Source organism: Dipodomys merriami, unplaced genomic scaffold (genome assembly GCF_024711535.1).
Source record: "Dipodomys merriami isolate MVZ:Mamm:240054 unplaced genomic scaffold, mDipMer1.0.p SCAF_108, whole genome shotgun sequence".
In the NCBI taxonomy this organism is placed as follows: domain Eukaryota; kingdom Metazoa; phylum Chordata; class Mammalia; order Rodentia; family Heteromyidae; genus Dipodomys; species Dipodomys merriami.
The window spans coordinates 2786262-2812823 of NW_027202360.1; the positions used below are offsets into that span (position 1 = coordinate 2786262).

General features: G+C 38.6%; 1 pseudogene; it reads right to left on the reverse strand.

Annotated features, from left to right (window-relative positions):
- Positions 1 to 1163: 1163 nt before the first annotated feature.
- LOC138815228 (U6 spliceosomal RNA) lies at positions 1164 to 1263 on the reverse strand (annotated as a pseudogene).
- Positions 1264 to 26562: the final 25299 nt, after the last annotated feature.

Here is a 26562-nt window from a genome sequence, read left to right on the forward strand (position 1 = left end):
GAAAATAATGGAGAAGAATGCAAGCAAATTTCTTCTTTGGGCTTACTGCAGTGCAGAGAATACTTTTCAAAAAGGCCACTCATATGAATACCAGGGATGAGGATAAGTATACCCCTCATCATCAGGAAGCCTAGAGTGGACATGTAGACATTGTCCATGAGTTGGTAGGTCAAGGCAGATATTCATGCAATAACTGTGAATGGTTTGGCACCCCTGCATAGTACTTATATATGGATTAATACCAGAATGGATTCTTTCTTAATTCATCATGATGCAGATACCAATCTCCAAACTAAAGGCCTCTTGACCCCCTTGCATCTTGCTGCTGGGAATAGAAATAGCAAGGATATGCTGTATCTCCTTCTGTTGAACCATTATTTCAAACCGGGTCTGAAGAACAACTTGGAAGAAACTGCATTTGATATTGCCAAAAGGATAAGTATGTATCACTACCTCTTTGAAGTTATGGAAGGCTGTACAAATTTTTCTCCTACGTAGTAATGGTTTGGTTAATTTCTTAAATTTCAAAAGTGCCATTCCATCTTTTGTGTCCCTACAAAATATTTTCATAATAAAAAGCAACAGCAATATCTTAATTTAAAAATTCATGGATTCCATGGTATTCTTCCATGTGAATTGCCTCACTTTGATGTCAAAATGTATTCAAGAGTTCTTTGTAAGCATCTATAATGATTTCTGCAGAGTTTGTGTTTTTTTTTTAAATTTACATTATCTGTTGAAATGAATAGTATAGAAACTAAAGTTATTCCTGGTGCTTGTCTGAAAAAAAGTATATCAAAGTTTGTATAAAGTCCATAATCTATTTCATTATCTTCTAGATATAATACTTTAAAGTCTACATTTTTATAATATATAGGTTCATTAATAAATGTCTCCTTTCAGATTACATTCCATATAGAAAAAGTTAAGATTCCTTTTTTCCTAGGTCCTTATAGTATTTTATTTCTTTGGGATAAGATGATAATATTATCTAATTTCAAGTTTTGTAAAGGTTATGCTATGTAAGAGCCTTTGTAAAGTGAAGATTTAATACACTGATGTCAAACTAACCTTTAATTCTATGAATTACATGTATTGTTACACTTGTATTTTTGTAATCAACTTTTTAATAACTGCTTTTCATTTCTTTCATTTGAAGAATGAAAAATATGGAATAGTTCACGAATTTTTTTATCATCCTTCTGCAAGTGCCATGTTAATCTCTGTATTGTTGTCATTTGGTTAGGCCTGCTGCTGAAGCATGTAGTATCCTCTAAATTTAAGTAGTTAATGATGCAATCTTTATACAGGCATATATCCTTGGTTGCCTATTTGTAACAAGGAGCCCTTATTGTTCCTAAAATGCTATTGATCTTATTTCTCTAAATTTCTGTGTATAGTGGGAAAAACTTACATTGTTTGGTCGATTGCTCACATTTGCAATTTTTGTCAATGACTATTTTGTTGTTTTCATTTTAAATTTGATCATATTTTGAAGTCTTTATAGCTAAGTCCAAAGGTGATGCCTTTTCAAGTACTCACTAATCAACTGAGTTAGCTTTGTGGAGCTAATGGATTCAAAGGAAGTCTTGCTTAAGAGCTACTTCTAAACTTCTGCAGCTTAAAAGTTCGCAAAGAAGTCTCACTGGCACAAATGTCTTCCTGACACTTTACCCTTCTCCCATGTAGAAACAAACCAACCAAAATATCTTACCCTGACAGCATAGATTGTCTTACTGGAACAAAACTAATCTTAGTTACAAGGGTCCATAGAGCGATTAACAGTTCAGACCGAATTGTTCAGAATAGAAGGTATTTTATCAAAATACAATTGTTTATTATACCTATCATTTCAAAAGTAGCTAAAGCCAAGAAGGTGAAAAAATTGTTCGTATGCATGATTACCTAATATCCTGGTCTGTCTACCATCCAACCAGGCAGGAACTTACACTACTGACTTTCTATCACCAAATATTTCCATAAAACTTGGAGAAGTCCATAGGTTTCTCCTCGATATTAGGCTTAAATTATTAATGTTTTAATCACAGTATTTCCTCTTGCCTCCAGGCTTACAAATGGTAAAGTTTTAGGTCTAACTCTACCAAAAACTGAGGTAGAGATAATGGAATAATACTTTAAAACAGAGTTGCCATTGATACCCTAACCACAACAGAACAATGCATAACAATTTCCTATATTATAAGTACTTATATATTTTATATTTCTATGTGCTGATCTTAAATTTCTAGAATTGCTAGAATTAATTGATAATTTGACAAATAAATTGAAATTTATTCCCATAAACAAATTGGAATATAAATACTTAGGTTTAGAATATATATTAGAATAAAAAGTATCAAAGCAATGTCTTCGTTATAAACTTGTGATACCTTCTAAGTGTTCTAGGTCTTCTGAATTCACATTGTAAAAAAAAAACCAGTATTGTTTTCCTCTAATCTATAAGATATTTTACACTGCTGCTGTGTTTATTGTGTTAACTCGCTGGACCCAAAGTGTTTTTCTCCATATTTTTGAAGCATTCTTACTGATTATACCCAAATTTTACTGATATGATGTGTAAAAACTATTATTCTTCTGTAGCACCCACAGGTTTGAGGATACTAAGTCCCAGTTATTTCATCATCATATAACAAGGGCAAGACTTCTGACTTTGGCCCATGCAACATGCTAACGGAAAGTAATTGAAGACCCATCTCAATTTCTAATTTCCTATAATATTTCAGGGCCCCAATTCCTTGTAGGAATTAGTAGTAAGCAATTGTGAAATGTAAGGCAACTTAAAATGAAAGATGAGATCACAAAATATAAGAGAATGTATTGTAGTTCAAACTTTCAATTTACAGATGACCAGCCCATATGAGTAAACAAATTCACAAATGTCACAAATTATTTTTATACCCTTCTCCTAATGATAAATGAAAGATTTCAGTCCAGCGTAAGTAGGCCAAAAATAATTACTGGAATGATAGATCCATAATTGTTCTACCAAGGCTAGGAAATCTTGACTTAGAAGTCAAATATAATTTAGAAAATCATTAATTGAGAAGATCCTTAGTGCTTCAAAACACTGGTACTTCAAGAAAACTTAGTTCTGTATTATAAAAATGTTGTCATTCTCAAACCAATGATAACCTACATTTAATCTTCTGAAAGTATATTCCTTTTCCAATAAACTTTTAAAAATGTTATTCACCAAAATAACACTTGACAAGTAGATAATAGTGACATTAAAAGTGTTTCAAGTGTAGGAATCAAGTTACAATAGAGATGATTTATTTACCCAGCATAAATGCCAAGTAAGTTCAACCATTCATTAAAGTGTAGAAATAGTATCTCCCACCATTTGCGTTGCTCAGTAGGTGCCTTCCAGAAATGTGTTAAATAGATCAGCCTTCCATGATTCAAACCCAAATATTAGCTAATAAAGTAAATTTCTTCACATAAGAAGGTACATTTTAAAGTCACTAATAGTTGCCTTATCATGTGTTGCCTTATCATATGGTTTCCCATCTGTCTAACATAGTAAGGAATATGACTTTAAGTTTTGCATATGGTTAATCATCAGAGATGTGACAAACATAAAATCTGTCTTCTATTTCTATCATATTCCTCTACTGTAGTAAAAATTAGTTTTTTTCTTTTTCCAAAACTTAGAGGTAGTAGAAAATATCATCCCATGTAAAATAAAATAATCACACACCATTGTACAAAGCCATTTATAAAAGCTGGTAGTTAGGTATAAATTCTAAACGATTTTTAAACTTTCTTGTTGACTAAAGATTAATCTTCCAAAAAGATGAGAATAAAATCATATCTAGGTGCTTCACGTCTCCAGTCTTGCAAATTGTTATTGCAGTTCAAGTACATGCAGGATTGAAACTCCATGGAATGTAGGAATGTATATAAACCTTTCAAATTCTAAACAGTTTAACAGAATGACTATCAGGAAGTTGAAACCAGAAAGGAATTATTATAAAGACATAAAATGAATGAAAAATGGAAAATGGGCAAGTACAGCTAGAATACTAATGTACACAAGTAATAAAGGAAGTTGTAAATCTATAATAAATCTTGGAGAAAGGGTTGGTTCAGATTGATAGAAGGAATGACTCTGAACCAGGAGCATTTGATGGACATATTTAATTGTAACACACTTGCACAACCTTTTGAAATTCAGTTAAAAACACAACTACAAATAAAAACACACAATAATCACAACCAAACAACAATCTCTATAGTGTATGTATATGACCTCACAATATTTTAAGCAGTTAATGAAGGGCAGTCTTTGGAAAAGCAAAAAAAGCTGTTCAAAGAATGCAGTTCGGGGTAGGGAAGAATTTTGAACAGATATAAATAGATTGTCAAAGGTTATAAATCATTTACAGGTGCTGCAAATATTTTCTTCTGTGAGTATTCTTTGTCTGAAGTGGTTACTCCAGTCCTCAGCCACACTTGATAGCTTGTGAATATAGAATGGAAGAAACAAGATCAAGAACCCATTACACCACTGGAGAGAAAACAGTCCTCTATGGTTTCTCTCATTTCTCTTCACTACTCTTTTCTCATACTTTTAATAAAGTGAAGTGATTTTGAATTATATCTTTCCTTCTTTTTCAGAGAATTACTGTTTGGTAATTAAATGACAATTCACAAATTTTGATGTCTTTTTTGTTTTTAAAGAACTTTGAATTTAAATTCCACTGCAACCTTGTTTCACACAGTGAGAGTCCATTTCCTGGGTAAGGACAATTCTCAAGGGAACCTAAAGGATTTACTGCAAGGTTTGTGAGATTTGTTTGTTTAGTGTGAAAATAAGCCATATTCACCCACATTGCTCCCTCTCAGCTAAGTCTCCATGGATTTCTTTGCATGAAAGCCTATTTTCCCAGGTAACTTTAAATTTTCTTGATAGGCTAAGTTGTTAAAAAGTTTGAACAATTAAAATTTACCTTTCATAAAATTTAAAACTCTTTTGAAATTCTTTTATCAGAATCGCGAATTCACCAATCCTAATTCCACCTTTACCATCAAAAACAGTTCGCATGTGTTTTCATGGTATAGTGTCCATGAAACTATTATTTTCCAGTGGCTTTGTTATGCGTATATATGACCATATAAGTTGATGCTGAGCAAAATGAACTCCAAGATATGGAGAGATATTTATTTGTGGTTGTTGTTTTTGATGTACTACGTGATTTCTATTTTCTTTGAGATTTTCTCCTATGGTTTATCCCCTGCTGTGTTTGATTTTGGTACCCTGTGTATTGTGTATACATTTACCTTAATTTGGGAAGGGGACAGGAACAACAAAATGGTGAAATAAAGGACAAAGGGCAAACCAATGCAATAGCAATACTCACAAGACAATAAGTTGGAAATGTACATTACAACTTGTGAGGGATATTGGGGTGAAGGAAAAATTGTGAGAAAAATTAGAGAGGGCATAACAAGTTTGAAAAGTTATGTATTCACTACCTTACAATGGCTGTAACCCCACAACACATCATTTTCACATTAAAATTAAATTATAAAATAAGCTGATGAAATAAAATTTCACTGTTTTGTTATTGTAAATATTATTCTTTATGTAGTATTTTTTTAAAAATAAGTATTATTTGGAATCTAATTTGAATTATTTACCTCTTCTTTATCAGAGGGTAATCAACTTGAATGATTTCCAACTAGATAATTTTTTCACAATATACTTGTCAATATTTTGAAAATAGAATAAATTTAGTACTTTCTTATAGTAAAACAGAAAACAGTTTAATTCTATGGAAACCCATAACTTTTAAAAGTAAATAAGTTGTTAAGAGGACAGAATGTATGTGTTCTTCAAAATTCCTATGATTAATAACTACTCATTTTCAAATTCTGAACATTCCGTACCTGAGAGATTCAAAATTTACCTGTTTGCATGTTTTGTAATTCTGCAACAGATGCATTTTCCAATGGGGTGTTACAGACTGAGAAGTAAACAGAAAAAGAGCCACATTCTGGTATAGGATAAAACTATGAAGCATGTTATAATTAATTCTTCAAGCGTAGCAGTTGGTTCTCAGATTAAGCTATTATTTCTATGACCATCAATCACAAGATTTATGCCATAAAGTCATCCTAGAGCAACAGTTTCCAACTTGTAGGGTGCACCTCAAAATTCCCTTAATTCCCATCAAGAATAGCTAATCTCCATTGTGAGAATACACTGCACCTCTGCTAATGTGATGCCCTCCGTGTTCTGGAAAGAACACCACAATAAACTGTGTTGCATCATTTTTCCTCCACTGATATTCTTGCAAATATTATTTATATTCATACTTTTTTAACTATCATACATAATCAGGATGCTAAGGTTGGAAGATTACAGTTCAAAGCCCACTGAACTAGGCCCTGAGAGGAGACTCGAGCTGGGACAGCTTCTTTACAGTTTTTGTTTTTGTTTTAGGGATTATAGAAAAAGAACAAAATCCTTGGCTTCAACCAGCCCAGTTCTTGGAATGAAAAGAATGCCTCTAGGTCCCCCTCCCCTTAAGAACTTAACCCATGTTTGTTCTGTTAAGGACTAACCAGTTAAACAGATAGCCAGTAATCCAGCTCATCCTGGCATGCTGTCTACATCCCGAGTTTACTATATACAGTCTGCCTTTTTCACATACTTATGTTAAACTCCACTAAACTCCTTTGTGTATGTTTACCTCAAGCTCCGCTTTATCATTGAATTCGTGAGTCATTTAAACCAAAAGTGATAGGCTGGTTTAAACAGCCATTATGTGACAAAGTGTAACTTCATTGGCCACCTGCGTGTGGTCTGGTATGACTGCAATCGTTTGGGTGCATGAAAATCTCATTGGTCGCCTACTTGACCAGGCTTCACCTTGTGATTTTTGCCTTTAAAAACCTAAGCACGTGGGCCACTAGGGGTCGCAGTATCAGCTCCTGAGCCTGTGCTGCGGCCCTGGCTGGTCAGTGTAGGAACCTTCTCAATAAAGTTGCTTCTTTAATAACAACTTTGTTGCGGTGGGCTCAGTCACTCCGGACGACTAGGTGGGCTTGCCTGCCTGTGTAGGGGTCTTCCTACTACACCACTCAGGCAGGAAGGTTCCCTAGATTCTTTTCTCCAATAAACTTCTCAGCAAAAGCCAGACAAAAGTGAGCTGAGGTTGAAGTGGTAGGGCACGAGCCTTGAGAATAAACAGGCTCAGAGAGAGTGTCCAGTCCCAGAGTTCAAGCCCTAGGAAAAACCAAAAACAAAAACAAAAATAAAACAAATCCCAAATCTAGCATTTTTCTCATTGTGTACAGAGGCACGTAATTAAGGAAATTGCTTCCTATGTTACATACAGGTTGAAGAAAGAAGATGTCACACAATTATTCTCTTCATACCATGTTATACCAAAGCCTCAAAAAATTACCCTTTTTCTAAATGTATAAATTAATTTCATCCATTTGTTGGCAACTCTGTCTACATTATTCACATTATCATTTTATACATGAGCTGTTGGAATTATCTAGTAACTGAGTTCTAATTATAGAAACGACTTGTACATCTCATTGTTGCAATGGGTCCACCTGTAACCCTAGTTAAACAATTTGTTTTTAGAGAATATGTCCAGCAAAGAATCCATAACTTAACTCTACAAAAGTAGGTGCACTGAATCATTTTGGAATTAATTTTGTTTTCTTGGGAATTTTATCTTGTCGTTCCTTTTGGGTAAACTTAAAGTCATATTTCACTTTTTTATTGGTTGTGGGGCTTGAACTCTGATCCTGGGCACTGTCCCTCAGGTCTTCAGTTCAAGTTGAGCGCACTACCACTTTAGCTACAGCACCACTTCCGATTTTCTGGTGGTTAATTGAAGATTAGGGTCTCATGGACTTTCCTGACAAGGCTGGGTTTGAACCACAATCCTCTGGTCTCAACCTCCTGAGCAATTTGATTACAGGTATAAACCACCAGCACCCATTTCATATTTGCATTTATGTGCACTGAATGACACTGTATAGGCAAAGAATGGAAATTTTAACCAAATGATGACATTGCAGCTTTTCAGAAAAATTGAGGTAGCAGTAAATATGTCCTCCTTTTCCATTTTGTTACATTAATGAGTCATGAGCTATGGGACTCTTACATTAGCATCCTGTGACATCTGTATAGGTGTATTTATAATCAGAAAATGTTCATAGAGAAATATAGAAAGACTAAGACTTTTAGAAAACAAAGGAGATAAGGTGTGAAAGAACAGCATAGACGGAGATACATTTATCACGCAGAGATTAAGAACTAGCCTAAGAGACTTAGAAAAGCCTAGTTGACAACTAGTTCTTCAATAACCAAAAATGGTTCTCTAGACCAGTTTCTGGTATACATTAGTTACTATCGTTTATTCCTTCCATCTGGAGTTATTCCTTATTTTCTTTCACAACTATTAATTAGCCTCTGCCTTTTTGGTGCCAAAACTGACCAAAAAGATTTCAAAATCACACTTAGACAATTTTTCACTTCGTGATTAGCAGTGATGGCAGAAAATCTTGGAATCCTTGAATTTCCAGAATTAATCTTCAGCTGACATCTAAGCACACTCCTGCCATTAATTGCTGTGACTTAAAGAACAAAATTTTTTCAACACAGTATCCTAACATAGGTATAGTACATGAATTAGGGTCTATTTTCAGGTGTCAGTATGGAAGGAGCAATTATATATTTCAAGTATGCATTCTTTATTTTCCATTTAATAATTTTTTTTGGCCAGTCCAGGGGCTTAAACTCAAGGGTAAGTAATTATTCCTGAGCTATTTTTTTCTCAAGGCTAGTGCTCTACCACTTGCATTCCTTCCAGTGTTTTTCTTTTTTATGTATTACTGAGGAATTGAACCCAGGGTTTCATGCATGCTAGTCAATCACTGTATCATGAAGCCACATTCCCAGAGCCCTAAATGACTTTCTTAATTAGGCATTACATTTACATTCCATAACTATGTATCATAAGTTTAGCCAGGTGCTAGAAAATCATGTAGAAAGCAATACAATACAATAAGTCCAGTAAGCTGGATGGAAAATATATTTAATGGTCTAGCCAGGGCACAGTGGGGCTTACCTCAGGGAGCTGTTTCAAAAGTCTGAGCGAAATAGCTCCTGACTCACAGCCCACCTCCAGAATGAGAGGGTCACCTTGGATTCCAGCCACATGATAATGCTAGGCCCCCTTCTCCAGTACCCATTCAACCAGTTCTTGTGAAAGAGAGAGAGAAAAGTCAGAATTACAATATGTCGGGTGCCGATGGCTCAGAACTCTAATCCTAACTACACAGGAGGCTGAGATATGAGGATCATGGTTCATAGCCAGCCCCGGCAGGAACGTCTATGAGACTATTATTTCCAAAGAACCACCAGAAAACAAGAAGTGGTGTTGTGGGCTCAAGTGGTAGAGCACTAGCTTTTTTCTGAGGAGCTCAAGAACAGCGCCCATGCCTAGGCTTCAAGCCACACAACTGACAAGAAGTGGACTACCTGTCACAAGAAGTGGATTGAATAGCCTCCATTTTCCTAGGGAGGATGGTAGTGAAGTCATGCCGAACTTCCTGTGAAGTTGAAGTCATAAGTACTTCCCCTGGCTTCTCTGTACCTCGGCTTCCCCAGCTGCAAATCTCAGCACAGTGAAGCATCCCCTTCCTCATGGGGATAGGGTGATGATGAGAGAAATGTTTTGTTTCATAATCCCCACCTGTTGCACAATTAATAACTGGCCCCACCTGAACCCTTTCCGGGTATCTTCCTATCATTTGCTCACAGAATTGCTGAGAAACTTCTCTGAAGGCCTCTCCCTCTGTGCCAAGCCCTGCTCCAGGGTTCCTTCTGTTTAAATCCCTTGTTTCCTCAAAACTATTCTGTGAGGAGAATGAGGTCTGATGGTTGCGGCCCTACCCAGAGCTTCACCTCTGATCAAGAATGGGCTGCTGTGGACTAAAATTTTGGGATAATCCATCTAAATTGATAACTGAGCATGGCGCTACTTGTCTACCATCCCAACTACACGGGACCAGGCGTGGTGGAGCATACCTGTCCCAGATAGGAGGACCTCGATCCAGTCCAGCCAGAGCATATATTGAGTATCTGCTTCAGAAATGCCCAAGACAGAAAGGTGGCTCCTCAGAGCCAGGGAGAGGAAACAAGCAGGTGGTCATGGTGCCCCCAGAGGGGTGTCTGACCCCGGGTAGTGGTGATTTGGGGGCAGCCATTCACCTGTGCTGCTGGGAGAAGGTGCTGGAGGCTGCTCCAGGTGGGTCAAGCAGCAATGGCATCGGCATTGCAAACACATAGTAAGAGCAGAGAACCAGGGCCAGGGACCAGGTCAGGGCTTTAGGCGGGCTTGCAGTGCACCATTGGCTGAGGTTTGAAATCCCACACCTTGAGAAGGGGGGAAGGAAGCCGGGGTGAGGGCAGGCATCTCAATTTCCTACTCCAAAGTCGCTTGAGTCTCTTCTTCACCACTCAGCCACCTCTCCCTTCCTCAACTGCTTTTGAGTGTTGTAAACTAACAGAGGGAATCCCGGGTGCTACTGGGCAGGATGGAATGTGGGCGTAGCTACCATTCTTGTATCCCATTGGTCAGAAAGAACCATGAAAGAATGGGAGTGTGGCCAGAATCCTGTGATGAAAGCAGCATGGACGGAGACACGAAGAATTTCCCAGGGACCAATGTCCAATTTAGTTGGAGACGAGAGGGTGATCTGTTTTAGCTGGATGGCTGCACAGATTGTTGTGTCTGTCTGTGTGTTGCCAGAACTGGACCTTGAACTCAGGATCTGGGCACAGTCTGTGAGCTGCTTTTTCTCAAGGCTCGCCCTCCACACTGGAACCCAGGGCTTCTGGCTTTGTTGACACTGAAGTTGGACAGGCGACTCAAGGACATTCCTGCCTAAGATGAGTTTGAACATGATCCTCCCATCACAGGTTGTAAGTATCAAGAAGGACTGCTGAGAGCCACGGTTGCCTGCCTAATCATTGGTCTTGCTGATATTCTTGGACAGACTGGTGAGTACCCTATCCCTAGGTTGAAGTGGTGGGAGCTGGAGCCCACAGTTGGAATCCTGGTCCTGCCACCTCCAAATGGCAGGAGATCCTAAGGAACTCATTCCTATCCATATGAATACCAATGGAATGTGATGTATGTCATGATTGAATGGACAGTTCTTGAATGATTCTAGGATAAAATTATACACAATTATATTATAGGACACTGATTGATTTTAGTTAATTCTTTATTAAGCATTTAAAAATCACATTCATAAAATGGAGGCATAATGAAATATTGAAGAATTGGGTCTCACATACTGCAAAGGTGCCATTTTTCTGCCAGGACTGGGATTGGAACTCATGGTCTTGGTAACTCTGTTGCACTGTGTGGGAATGGGAAGCTGGCCTCCTTGAAGTCAAGAAATTCAGGTCTGCTCCTTGGGCCTGAAATAGATCCCCACTACTAGAAAACATCCTATTCATGTACAATTTACATATATGATTTACATATATATATATATTTATATGTTGACTCTATATTGCATTCAGTGTAGTTATTTTATTTTTTTTGTTTTATTCATGTACTGACCTGTTATTTTATTGACTATTATTGAGCATAAAACATTGATTACATTGATTACACGGGATATATGTCTGCATATGTATTCCACTTCATACCTGACACCCAGGACTTTCACAGAAAAGGAAAAAATGTCACCATCATCTTCTTACTCCACGATTCATTTTTGGGAGTGCTGGCATCTGAACTCAAGGCATACAACCTATAAAGCCCAATTCATGAATGGGTGTTAGCATGCCATCCTGGGGCAAATTGAGCTGACAGGCTGTTCCCAGGACCTCAGATCAAGCACCAAGGGTTACCAAAATAAGAAAAGATTGACATGCAGATGGAAGTACGCTAATAAATATATATCTTTATAGAGTGTCAGAGATGCCTTTACATTATTAATTATATAGACTACATTCTTACCAATTCCAGGGTATTAATACTCCGTCCATGTAATTAATGTAATTTAATTAATTAATTGTATTCATCCTTAAATTATTAATGAAATCAGTGTTCTGATATTATTGTGTTCCTTTAAGTAATAATATTCTTTCAAAGCTTAATATTAAATGAAAGCTTAATATTAAATGAAACCAATAAGCATCCTGAAATGAAGCTGTCTAATTTTATAGGAGCATCATTTATGATCAATTCATTCAACCGTGACATTGACAACATTCCATTGTTAATCTTATGAATGGCAACCATTTTCTTAGTATCTCATGCCATTGGTTGGTGTCAGAATGGGGATTCCAAATCAGGGCCTATGTAGCAATGCAAGGTGAAGTACCCTTTGCATCAGTGTCATTCAGACCCATGAGGGTCACCATGCAAAGGAAGAAAACAGAAAAAGGCCCTATTTTTTCTGTGCATTGCTTTCCCTGCAAGGCCTGGCGGTCTAGGATCTCAGGAGGAGCTGTAGATCTAGTGGTTGCACCCCAGGGTAGGGTGATCAAAGCTGAGGCAGAGTTGCAACGACCTGAGTTCAAGCGCCGTATTGAGAAAAATAAAATATAAACATTTAGCTCCCTGACTTGCAATTCACGCTGCTTATTCTTCCAGGCTTTGGATTTGAACTCAGGATCTGGGTAAATCTGGAGCAATGTGGATGAAGTGGAAGATCACCATACTTGAAGATAAGAAACTCATGCCTGTTCACTAGTCCTGAATTCAAGCCCCAGTCCTGGAAACATACTATTTAGATACATTGTAAAGATAGGATTTATACGTACCTATAGATGCTCAGTCCATACATGTTTGGTGTGGTTGTTCTTGTATTTTTTGTTTTATTCATTTATTTATCATTGATTGTACTGTGATAAAACCCCTTTCATTTATTACATTGATGACATCTTATCACAGAGCATCTAGATTTATAGAAACATTCTCCATCATACCAGGATTCTCAGAGTCACCAGGATATTCAGAGAAAAGGAAAACAAGTTTTACACTTGGCTTCTTACTCCACGATCCACTTGTTGGTAGTGCTGGGATCTTAACTGAGGGTTTAGTAGGACCAATTGACCAATAAGTCAAGGTGATCACACTATCCTGTGAGCAAATAATGACCTACGCCATTCCCAGGATCTGACATTGATCAATAGGGTGGTCCACTATATTCATAAGTTCATAATTTAAACATACGATCTATATTGACATACTTGTGTGTACAGCATCTTGTGTCCAGTGAACTTCTTCTCCTTATTTTGTATCTACTTCATGAAGGTATTGTGTATTTTACTAAGTATTGTGACAGGATGACATTTATGACAACCTGTTCCCATGGTTATAGGGTTGCCTATGAATTCCCCTTCCTAGTTGATATTCAGAACTTTCACGGGAGAGGAAAACGTGTGCAACAACTGGCTTCTGACATCAGGATGAATCTTTTGTTAGTGCTGGGATTTGAACTCAGGTTTGTATAGCTCTGTTGCACTGAGGGAGAAGGGGAAGCTCACCATCCTTGAAGACTAGAATGTCAGGCCTGGTCCAGGGCCTGATTTGAAACCCCAGCACTCGACAAAATAGCAAGCCCACCTTTTTTAAACATAGGATCTCTCTACCTACAGGTGTGGTATACATCTTGCATTCAGTGTAGTTATTCTTTTTACTATTTGACTTATTCATGGATGTATTGTGTATGTTATTGAGTATGGTGACAGATATAACTGCGCTGACATGGATGACAACGTGTTTCCATGGCTATAGAGTTGCTTATATAGCATTTTCCATTCTCAATGAGACCCAGGACATTCACGGAACAGGAAAACATGTGCAACCCTAAGCTTTTCACATCAGAATGAATCTTTGGCAGTGCTGTAATTTGAACTCAAGGCCTAGCAGGCCCAATTGGTGAATGGGTCATGGTGAGTACATGACCCTGTAAGCCACTAAGGAGGTAGGCCATTCCGGGGACCTGAGATGGAGTCCTGGTGGGGGCCAATATTGTCATAAATTCATAATTAAACAAAGGATCTATATTTCCAAACATGGGTGGCAACATATTGCGTTTGGTGTAGTCATTCTCTCTTTATTTTGTGTCTTATTCATTGATGTATTGTGTATTTTCTTGAGTATAGGTTGACAGATATAACTGTGGTGAACTGGATGACAACCTATTCCCATAAGTATAGAGTTGCCTATACCTTCTCTATCCTAGCTGAGACCCAGAATTTGCACAGCACATGAAAACAGCACATGAAAACAGGTGCAACAACTGGCTTCTCCAATCAGGGTGAATTTTTGGCAGTGCTGGGATGTGAACTCAAGGCCTAGGAGGCCCAACTGCCCAATGGGTCCAGTTGATCACACCAGACTGTGAGCCAGGAAGTAGCTGGGCTGTTCCCAGGAACTGAGATTGAGCCCCAGGGAGACCAAAATAGTCCTCAATGCAACATTGAAATATGGGATGTAAATTCACATCCGTGAGTGTACTGCATCATATATTAATTGTAGTTATTGTCTTTATTTTGTATGCTATTCATGGATATATTGTGTATTTTCTTGAGTATATGATGACAGGTATAACTCAGCTGACATGTATAACAACTTATTTCCCTGACCACACGGTGGCCCATGCATTCTCCATCCTAGCTGAGACCCAGGATTTGCACAGGAAAGGAAAACAGTGGCAACTATTTGCTTGTGACATCAAGATGAATCTTTTGGCGGGTCTGGGATCTGAACTCGGGCCTAGCAGGCCTAATAGGTGAATGGGTCCACATGAGCTCACCAGCCTGTGAGCCATGAAGAAGCTAGGCATTCCCAGTACAAAGAAATAATCTTATAAATATGTTAGAAACAATTGCAAGAAAGAAAAAAAACCATTTAAATACTTATATTGGGGTTAATTTCACCTATTATATTGATCTGGTTTAATCAATTCTCTGCCTTCACTACCAGATTATTTGAAGAATACATAAGATAATTGCACTGAGAAGTGATTTAGAGAATTAATTCATATGGTTTACTTTTAATTTTTGAGGTAAGTACTTGGATTCAAATTCAGAGCCTTGCATTTGCCAGGCAGGCATCTGACCACTTGAACCATGCCATATCCAGCTATTTTTTTCTTTGATTGTTTTTGAGAAAGAATCTTGTATTTGTTTATTCCTAGGCTACATGGATAGGGAACTTCCTAGTTTTATGTTCAAAATAGGTAGGATGACAGCCACACCTTGGCACACCCAGCTTTTATTGATTGAGATGGAGGTCTCTTGTATGTTTTCCAGGTTGACGTTGAACTGCAACTATGGACATTTCCATTTTCAGAGTAGCTAGGATTATAGGTATAAACCACCTCATTTGACTTATTATATATGTTTACGAAAATTCTGAGAGTATGAGAAAATCCTCTAGAGTTACTAACCATATCCAGATTCTAGGTGATACACTAATGATGATTCTGTCAAAAACTTTTTGACATTATTCTGACAAACTTTATTTATTTATTTATTTATTTTGCAAAATACCATACAGAGGGGTTACAATTACATGGGCAAGGTAATGAGTACATTTCTTATCAAGCATTGTTGCCTCCTCCTGTTTCCCCTTCTCATCCTTTCCCATCTCCCCTCTCCACCCCTGCAACACCCTGCCCCTGGCAAAAGTTAAGTTCCTTATTGGACATTGTTGCTACCGCCTCGACCAGCAAGGAAGACGCGACACCGGACTCTTCTCTCTGCAGTTTATTCAGGACCTTTGAGTAATCTTCTGACCCCAACCCTGGGGAGAATTCCCCACAGCCTTAAGTACCCGCTGGGTAGCCAACCCTGATACGCCACGTGGGAACCACCAATAGGTTCAGGTGTGTGGAAGCAAGCCAGATTCTTTGCCTTAGCCATATAAGGAGTTGTTTACCACGAGAGCACTCGCCATCGGGAAGGCGGAGGGCGGAAGCCGGCGCCATCTTCCAGGTGCGGCCCCTAGCAGCTCTCTACAGTTCCCCCTTTTTTGTTTAAAGAACACAGATGAGAACAGAGGTCTGATCCCTGTTGTGCAATGCAAGGACTGCATACAAGCCTTCTCCCAGAGGGTACCTTCTCTAGGGATGACTCAGCCTGTCCATTGATTTGTTTTTCACAAGGACGGGAAAAGGCGAATCGAACCCGTGTGCAATCGAACATGCTCTCCTCGAGGGCAAAACTCATGCCTCTCGACTGCAGTACTTTGGCTTTGCAATCTGTGTTCATTGTTTTAGGGTGGCAAGCCACGCTTGGGGGGACTGACCTGCTCCAATGACTGTAAAGGCTTGGTTAATCATGGCTGCACTGCAACGCTGAGAACCTCTAATTTGGCAAATGCACCACAGACATACCAAGGAGGCTAACACCAGGAGGCCTGTCAGGGCTCCCAAACCCGCCCCCTCCTTGAGATGATTCATAGCAACTGAGATCCAAGAAGATAAGCCCTCCGCCAATCCTGCATCCACTCAGGTCGAGTTCACCATGACGATGGCAACCCTGAGCTGTTCCATCAGGCTGTCGAACTCCCCAGTTCAATTACCTAAAAGATAACTAGACAACTGTTTAGACAAATTTGCAGCATTTTTTAAATAGTTTTTTTTTTTTTTCTGGGCCTGAATTCTGGGCCTGGCCGCTGTCCCTCAGCTCTTCAGCTCAAGGCTAGCGCTCTACCACTTGAGCCACAGTGCCACTTCCGGCTTTTTTCTTTTTGCTTATGTGGTGTTGAGGAATTGAACCCAGGGCCTCAGGCATGCAAAGCAAGCACTCTACCACTGAGCCACCTTCCCAGCCCCTCTTCTTCTGGGTTAATTGCACCACAGCAGCAGCTAATCCAGCATTAGTTAGTGGTCCGCCCAGCTCTCTGCAAACTCTCATCCATGCTTCTAGTCCCCTATTCTTATATGGGGTTATGGCGGCTCTGCATTCCTTAGTGCACTGCTCGTAAACAAGCTGTTTAATTAATGGCATGGCTGTGTCTGGGTCACCAAAAATTCTGCCAGCGGCCTCGACCATACGGGCAACAAAGTCCGAAAACGGCTCCATAGAGCCCTGCAGGATTTTGGTGAGATTGCCACTCACCTCGCCTTTATTTGGTAAGGCCTTCCATGCCTTTATGCCAATTTTATTGATTTGTTCATAAACTTGAACCTGGTAGCCTATCTGCTGATTGGCGAATCTCCCCTGTCCAAGCAGCATATCTCTGTCCCAAGCTGGGTTTCCCCCAGCCTGATTGGCCGCAGCCTCTTCACTAGCAAATTCAATCAAAAAGGCCTTCCAATCTAAATACTGACCTGGGCTCAAACAAGCTCGTGCGAGCCCACTCCAATCACCGGGTGTCATGCAATGTCTGTTTAGGGCCTCCACCTGGGCTACAGTAAAGGATGCTGTGATTCCGTAAGTCCTCACAGACTCAGCTAAAGATTTTATAACCTTAAAATCTAAGGGTTCATGATACCGCTGTCCCTGTGGATCCTGAAATATTGGACAGGCTAGATGTAACTCGGTTCTGACCGCTTTCCACACGCCTGGGCTGAAAGAACAGCCAAGGCTGCCACTTCTGGGGTACTCCGCATAGAGCGGAGGGGCCGAAGGTGTGGGGCGGTGCACGGAGGGCGTGCATTCGTCTTTATCTGGGTCCTCTCTCTCCTTCCCTTTCCTCCTCTTACTTATCTTTGTTTTTTCTATTTGTTTTATGAGTGATTGTAGTTCCTCTGAGTCTGTAGACTCAGAGATCTCTAGTTCGGCAAAATCGGGGTATAACCCCCCCTGCTCTCCTCCTTTTCGCTGTCTGCCCTTTCCGATCTTTCTTCCTGCAGCATTTCTAAGGCGGCCTGACCATTCTCTACCGCCTCACTGCAACGCTGGTCCTCGAGACAGCCTCTTATCAGTTTCCATATTGGTCTCACTCCGCTCTTAAGCATTCCTTGTTCAGAGGCAAAATCTAGGTCCCTCCCTAGTTTCTCCCAAGAGGCCACCGTGAGGCTTCCGGAGACAGCGAACCACGGGGCAACGATGTCACATTCATTCAAAAATCTCTCTAAAGTACTTTTTTTATTTTTAACTTTTTTGAGTGCAGTAGCTCATTGAGAGCCAAAAAAATTGGGTGCGAAGAAGAAGAGCCCATGTTTTAAACATTTAAAGCTGGTAAACAGACTTTTACTTTCACTTTTGGCTACTCTATTGACTAGCCCCGGGTTCTCACTCTCTCTTTATCTACTGAGAAGAGCAAAAATCCCCCTGCTCTTGTCGCGGATTCCCCTTTTACCTGGGAACTTACCGGTGCACCACCCTGACCCCAGAGAGTTCTGAGTCCTCGTTGGGGTTATGGCTGAGTTCCCCGTATGGGCCACCACGTGTCGCTACCGCCTCGACCAGCAAGGAAGACGCGACACTGGACTCTTCTCTCTGCAGTTTATTCAGGACCTTTGAGTAATCTTCTGACCCCAACCCTGGGGAGAATTCCCCACAGCCTTAAGTACCCACTGGGTAGCCAACGCTGATACGCCACGTGAGAACCACCAATAGGTTCAGGTGTGTGGAAGCAAGCCAGATTCTTTGCCTTAGCCATATAAGGAGTTGTTTACCACGAGAGCACTCGCCATCAGGAAGGCGGAGGGCGGAAGCTGGTGCTATCTTCCAGGTGCGGCCTCTCACAGCTCTCTACAGGACATAATGATTTGTATAGCACATTGTTGCAATGGGTCCAATGTATCCCTATTTAAAGGTTGGTTTTGCCCATTGCCTCAACAAATTATACCAACATCAAATAAAATGGAAGCAAGGGTTATACCATGGGGGAGGGACATATAAAGCAACAAAGAAATAATCTTATAAATATGTTAGAAACAATTGCAAGGAAGAACAAAAAACATTTCAATACTTATCTTGGGGTTCATTACACCTAACATGAACTTAACTTACATTTTCTGCTTGTCTCAAAAATATACTAGTTATTGCAAATAAAGGAAACCATGGGAACTATATTTTTGGACCTGGCTTGATTCACTTAATTTTTTCCAAGTCTTTCTACTTCCTATCAAATGGGGCAATGTCATTCTTTCTGATAGAGGCATAGAATTCCATTGTGTGTATCTACCACATTTTTTAGATCCATTCATCTAATGAGGGGCATCTGGGTTGGTTCCATATCTTACCTATGGTAAATAATGTTGCAATAAACATAGTTGTGCTGGTAGTTTTAGTATGGTCTTGTTTGTGATCGTTTGGGTAAATGCCCAAAAGTGGGATTGCGGGGAAATAGGGGAGCTCTATGTGGAGTCTTTGGAGGAAACTCCATACTACTTTCCAAAGTGGTTGAACAAGTTTACACGCCCACCAACAATGCACTAAGATTCCTTTCTGTCCCCATCTCTTCCAGTATCTGTTGTTATTAGAGTTCTTGATTATAGCCATTCTAACTGGGCTGAGGTTGTACCTCAATGTTGGGTTGATTTGAACTTCTTTTATAGCTAGAGAGTTTGAACTTTTCTTCATATGTCTATTCGCCATCCTTCTTTCCTCTTCAGAGAAGTTTCCCTTTAAGTTTTAGCCCACTTATTTATTGGTCAGTTGTTTCTCTGAGGATTTGTTGTTGGGGTATTTAATTTTTTGAGTTCCAGGTATATTTTAGATATGAGACACTTGTCTGTTGTATGGCTAATGAAGGTGTTCTCCCAAACCGTGGGCTTTCTATCGATCTTGCTAGCTATGTTCTTTGCCTTGCAGAAGCTCTGGAATTTCATGCAATCCCATTTGTCCAACCTTTCTTTGATTTGCTGTGTTTCTGGGTCTCTATTAAGAAAATTTCGGCCTGTGCCAAGGAGTTCTAAGTTTTCTCCTATTCCATCCTATAATGTTTTCAGAGTGTCTGCTTTGACTCTGAGGTCTTTGATCCATTTGGAGTGGTTTCTGGTGCAGGGTGATATATAAGGATCCAGCTTTAGTTATCTACAATTGATTAACCAATTTTGCCAGCACCATTTACTGAAGAGGCTGTTTTTCTTCCATTCTAATTATTTCGGTTTCTCATCGAAGATTAGATGGCTATATATCTGTAGATTCAATTCTATTCCATTGGACCTGAGGTCTGTTCTTGTGCCATTACCGAGTTGTTTTGATTACTAGCACAGTTTGAAATTTTGCATTGCTATTCCTCCACTTTTCTTTCTGTTAGTGATCTTTTATGCTATTCAGGGTCTTTTCTTGTTCCCTATGAATTTTTGGATTGTCTCTTCTATTCCTTGAAGAATGAAATAGGGATATTTTTAGGTATTGCATTGAATTTGTAGATATGCTCCTGTTAAAATGTTTTAACTCATCTTGTTTTAGTTTCGGCATGTCGATATTTGCTATGAAAAGGTCCATTTCTGCCAAGGTCTCAAACTTATTAGCATAGTTTTGATAAGTATTCCCTTTTACTTTTCTTAATCTTGGTTATTGCTCTGGTGATGTTTCCATTTAAATCTCTGAGTTTATTTATTTGGGTGAGTTTTCTTCTTTTTCTGATAAGATTTGCTAAGGGTCTTCCAAATGTGTTAATTTTTTCTAAGACCTAACTCTTTGTTTTGTTGATGCTCTCTATGGTTTTCTTGGATCCTAATTCAATTAATTCTGATTTAATTTTAATTATTTCTTTCCATCTCAATGATTAGGGTTTATCTTGCTGCTCTTTTTCAAGAAGGTTCAGATGTCTCATTAAATTTTTGGTTTTAGATCTCTCCAATTAGTTGATGTAGATACTCAAAGCTATAAACTCGCCTCTGCCTACTGCCTTTGCTCTGTCCCAGAAGAGCTGGTAATTTGTGTGCTCATTTTTGTTGAATATCGTGAACATTTGAATTTCCTTTCTAAACTCTTCCCTGAATCACTGGTGATTCAACAGTGTGTTGTTCAGCCTCCATATGTTACAGGACTTTCTTTGGTGGTTTTTGGTGTTGAGGTCTAATTTTTTTCCCTTGTGATGTGAGCGAATGTAAGGTACAACTTCAATGTTTCTGAATTTGGACATGAATGCTTTGTGACCTGAAATGTGGTCTATTTTGGAAAATATTCTATGTTCTGCAGAGAAAAACTTGTATTCTGATGCTGCTGGGTGAAATATTCAATAGGTGTCTGTTAAATCTAGTTGATATATGCTGTTGTTTAGATCAGCAGTTTTAGACTTGAGCTGAAGAGCTGAGGAACAGCGCCCAGGCCCAGAGTTCAGGCCCCACAACCGACCAAAAAAATCCCTCTGCCACATCTGCCTTGCTTGCTTTGACTTCCCTCATGTTGGCATACTAGGAGGCCAGCATAAGTTGAAGCTCCAGAAACCTTTTGGATAGGAAAAGAAACCAATGCATAAGAAGTGAGGGTGTTTTAGAACAGATTTGGAGCTGAACACAGACAGGAGGGCTCGTGGCTTCAGCCTCTGCTGTCTTTTGAATCGTTGCCCAGTTACCAGCTATAAGTTTTTGCTCCAAAATCAATGTGGCAAAGTCTGCAATTCTTATTGACTCATCCCCATACACAGACCTAGTTAGGCATCCAGAATGACTTAAAATATAGATTTCCTAAATCAGAGAAATCTGTACCAGAGTAAATGGGCAGAAATAATTTCATTTAATCAGGTTCAATTCATTTTTATTTGCTTATATTTTAACTGAGAGAACAATATCAAACTAACCAAGCTTTCACAAAATCAAAATATCCAAGCAACTACATTTTACAGGAAGTAAATATTCACAGCACTAATCCGAATTTCTGAAGAGGTGGTGCTCTCAGAAAATAAGGAATTAGGGTTCAGGACACATGTCAGACACATTTCACAACAGCATCAAAATTAAATTCATTACCACAGGTGGCAAAAGTTGCTTACTCTCAGCATGTAAGTACATGCCATTTTTTTCTGGTCCTTACTAAAAAAGATGGAAGAGTTTGATTTCCCTTCTCAATTTCAATGTTCAAATTCACATTTTCTTCTAAGGGAGTCATTTATCTCACACACCTGACAATACAGAATATGTCTTCAAACCAGTGTCTTCTGGGCATCTGGGAGCAAAATAGGAAGAATAAAACAGGCTACAGGAAGCTTGATTGTTCAGGAACAAATCATGTTTGTACTTCTGCTTTTTCTATTTAATTGTGAAAATACCGTACAGAAAGGTTACAATTACCTTAGCAAGGTAATTAGTGCATTTCTTTTCAAGCATTGTTGCCATGAAAAGACGTGATGGCACAGCTAAGCTAATTTGGGAGTGCTTGTCCTTTCCAGCACCCAGGTGGGAAGATGGTTAGTTGGGAGGGGAGAAAGGTCTTAGAGTTTCAGAAAAAGGCAAAAGAATTGTGCATGGTTTTTCTTCTCAAAAAAAAAAAAACCTTTAAATAAGATACATTATTCTCTTCACACACACAAAAAAACCATACAGTAGTCCCCTTCACTGTAATTTCCCCTTCTGTAGTTAGTTACATGTGCTGAACTGTGCTCTGAAAAGATTACACGGTAAAACATCTCATATTTTGAAAGAAACCACATTCACATAATACCTTTTTTTGGGGGGTGGGGGGGTTCTTTTGGAGATAAAGTTTCACTGTATATCTCTTTGATTACTTTCCTGCCTAGGCTTCTGTTTCCTGGAATTACAGGTATGCACTTCCACATCCATTTCACATTACTTGATTTTTTTACAGTATATTGTTACAATTTTTCTATTTTTATTAGTTACTGTTATTATTGTCTTACTGTACCCAATTTATAACTGAAGCTTTATTGTAGCTATATTTGTCTGGGTAAAAGCATAAAATGGTCATCTTGGTATTTACAGTGTTGCTTCCAGAACTGATTGAGTATACTAAAATCAGCATAGGCTCTAATCCCATATAGAAAATAGCATAGTATGTCATACAAAGTAAGTTACACTTTAAATCACGTCAAGGTTATATATATTACCAACATACATGTAACAGTATGTAAATAGTTGCTCTTTTGAATGTTTGGGGAACAAGTTTTTTCCTGAATATTTTAAATTTCTGGTTGATTGAACACCTAGATGTGGAAATTCTGGATACTGAGGGTTAACTCCATAAAGTACTTCATTGATTATAGGTATCAACTTGAAATGTATATCCAGAGGCTAAACAGGAACTACTGTAAAGATCAAAATGAAACTTGAAACACTTATTTTGCCACAATTATTCATTAAATAAAATGTGGATAAACATGATTCTGTACCTTTTCCTCCTCCTCCTCCTCTTCCTCCTCCTCCTCCTCCTCTTCCTCCTCCTCTTCCTCCTCCTCCTCCTCCTCTTCCTCCTCCTCCTCCTCCTCCTCTTCCTCCTCCTCCTCTTGTTCTTCTTGTTCTTCTTGTTCTTCTTGTTCTTCTTGTTCTTCTTCTTGTTCTTCTTCTTGTTCTTCTTGTTCTTCTTCTTGTTCTTGTTCTTGTTCTTGTTCTTGTTCTTGTTCTTGTTCTTGTTCTTGTTCTTGTTCTTCTTGTTCTTCTTCTTGTTCTTCTTCTTGTTCTTCTTCTTGTTCTTCTTCTTGTTCTTCTTCTTGTTCTTCTTCTTCTTCTTCTTCTTCTTCTTCTTCTTCTTCTTCTTCTTCTTCTTCTTCTTCTTCTTCTTCTTCTTCTTCTTCTTCTTCTTCTTCTTCTTCTTCTTCTTGTTCTTCTTGTTCTTGTTCTTGTTCTTGTTCTTGTTCTTGTTCTTGTTCTTGTTCTTGTTCTTGTTCTTCTTCTTCTTCTTCTTCTTCTTCTTCTTCTTCTTCTTCTTCTTCTTCTTCTTCTTCTTCTTCTTCTTCTTCTTCTTCTTCTTCTTCTTCTTCTTCCTCTTCCTCTTCTTCTTCTTCTCTTCTTCTTCTTCTTCTTCTTCTTCTTCTTCTTCTTCTTCTTCTTCTTCTTCTTCTTCTTCTTCTTCTTCTTCTTCTTCTTCTTCTTCTTCTTCTTCCTCCTCCTCCTCCTCCTCCTCCTCCTCCTCCTCCTCCTCCTCCTCCTCCTCCTCCTCCTCTTCTTCTTCTTCTTCTTCCTCCTCCTCTTCTTCTTCATGCTGAAGTTCCAGCACAGGGCATTGCATATGCTAGGCTTGGTCACTTACACAGTTGTACATCCCAACCCTCTAGAGCTTCTAAAAAGCTAGTTTGAGCATTTCACAATGTTTAATAATCAACACAAATTTTCATTTTCCTTTCTAGGCTCCCGAGCAGGGAAAAGTGGGATGGGGGAATAAATGGGATAGTCACTAGGGAAAATTTTGCTGATTATCATATTTTTGTTCATATGCCATTTAAAAATATATCACCATATAATTTAAATCATGTTTTTATTATTTCTTCATAGGAACGAAGTTCAACTAATTTTTTTTTATGTATAAAGTTCACAATGCTGTCTCTATAAGAATCTTTTAAAAAATTCTTTTGACATGACTTCTACAATCTCCAAAGAGGTAAAACTTAAGCCTATATATTAAATATTCTAATCGTCATATTAAATAATTAAGAAGGGCAAATCAATAGAAACAATGAAAACTATGTCAAAGATAATGAACAGGACAATTACCGATCAAACAAATGCTTATCATCTTTGAGAACAACAGTCTGAGAATGTGCAGAATTACTGACAGGACAATGTTTGAATTAAAAGGAAAGTGGAAAACCCTTAAAATATTGAAAGAAAAAGATGCGCCAATATGTCATGCCTGTAATCCTAGATGCTCAGGACGCTCATTAATGGCAAAAGAAAAGCAAGAATAAACTAGATAACATCAGATGAACAACTTTAATAATTCAAAGGCCACTATAACAGAAGTGAAAATATATCCAACAGATACAGGGCACATATTTGTTAATACTACAATGATCCTGTGTCTTAAGTATTTTTATATCTTATAATTCTCTCTCCATATATATTTTTTGGGGTCCAGTCATGGGGTTTGAACTCTGTGCCTGGATGCTGTCCATCAGCTCTTCAGCTCAACGCTAGTGCTCTACCACTTGAGCCATAGCGCTACTTGTGGATTTATTCTTTTCGCTTATGTGGTGCTGAGGAATTGAACTCAGGGCCTCAAGCATGCAAGGTAAGCACTCTACCACTGAGCCACCTTCCCAGCTCTAATTCTATATATTTCTGAATAGTATATTTCTTTTTTTTTAATTGTGGAAATACTGTACAGAGATCTTACAATTACATGAGCAAAGTAATGAGTACATTTTTTATCAAGCATTTTTGCATCGTCCTCTGTCTCCCTTTCACATCCATTCTCATCCCCCCACCACGTGTCCCCCTATCTTCCCCCCAGGCCAAAGTTGTAAAGTTAATTTTTCAACATAACGACTTGTATAGCTCATTGTTGCTATGGGTCCATCTGTATCCCTATTTAAACTATTAGTTTCTTCCCTTCCCCTCCACAAATTATACCAACATCAAATACAGTGAAAACAGGGGTTATATTGTGGGGATCGGACATACAAACCAACAAAGAAATCATCTTATGAATGTTAGAAACAATCACAAGAAAGAGAGAAAAAACATTTGAATACTTATATTGGGGTTCATTTCACCTAATATCAACTTATCTGACCGTTTCTGCTTGTCTCACAAATATACCTTATTGCAAATAAGGGAAACCATGAGAACTATGTTTCATTGGGCCTGGCTTACTTCACTTAAATAAATTTTTCCAAGTCTTTCCATTTCCTAATAAATGGGGCAATGTCATTCTTTCTGATAGAGGCATAGAATTCCATTGTGTATATATACCACAGTTTCTTAATCCATTCATCTACTGAGGGGCATCTGGGTTGCTACCATATCTTATCTATGATAAATAATGCTCCAATAAACATTGTCGTGCTGGTAGCTTTAAAATAATCATGTTTGTATCATTCAGGTAAATGCTCAAAAGTGGGATTGCTGGGAAATAGCGGAGCTCTATGTGGGGTCTTTTGAGGAATCTCCATACTATATTCCAATGTGGTTGAACAAGTTTACACACCCACCAACAATGCACTAGGGTTCCATTCTGCCCACATATCATACAGAATCTGTTGTTAGAGTTCTTGATTGTAGCCATACTCACTGGGGTGAGGTGGAATCTGAATGTTGTTTTGATTTGCATTTCTTTTATAGCTAGGGAGGTTGAGCATTCCTTCATGTGTCTATTGGCCATTCTTCTTTCCTCTTCAGAGAAGTTTCTCTTTAAGTCTTTAGCCCACTTACTTATTGGGCAGTTGTTTCTGTGAAGATTTGTTGTTAAGGGATTTAATTTTTTGAGTTTCAGGTATATTTTAGATATGGGACCCTTGTCCATTGTATGGCTAGTGAAGATCTTCTCCTAATTCTTGGGCTTTCTATTGAACTTGCTAGCTTCATCCTTTGCCATGCAGAAACTCTGCAATTTCATGCAATCCCATTTGTCCAAACTTTCTTTGATTTGTTGTGCTTCTGGGTCTCTTTAAAGAAAAATTTGACCTGTGCCAAGGAGACTTAGATTTTCTCCAATTCCATTCTGTAATGTTTTCAGAA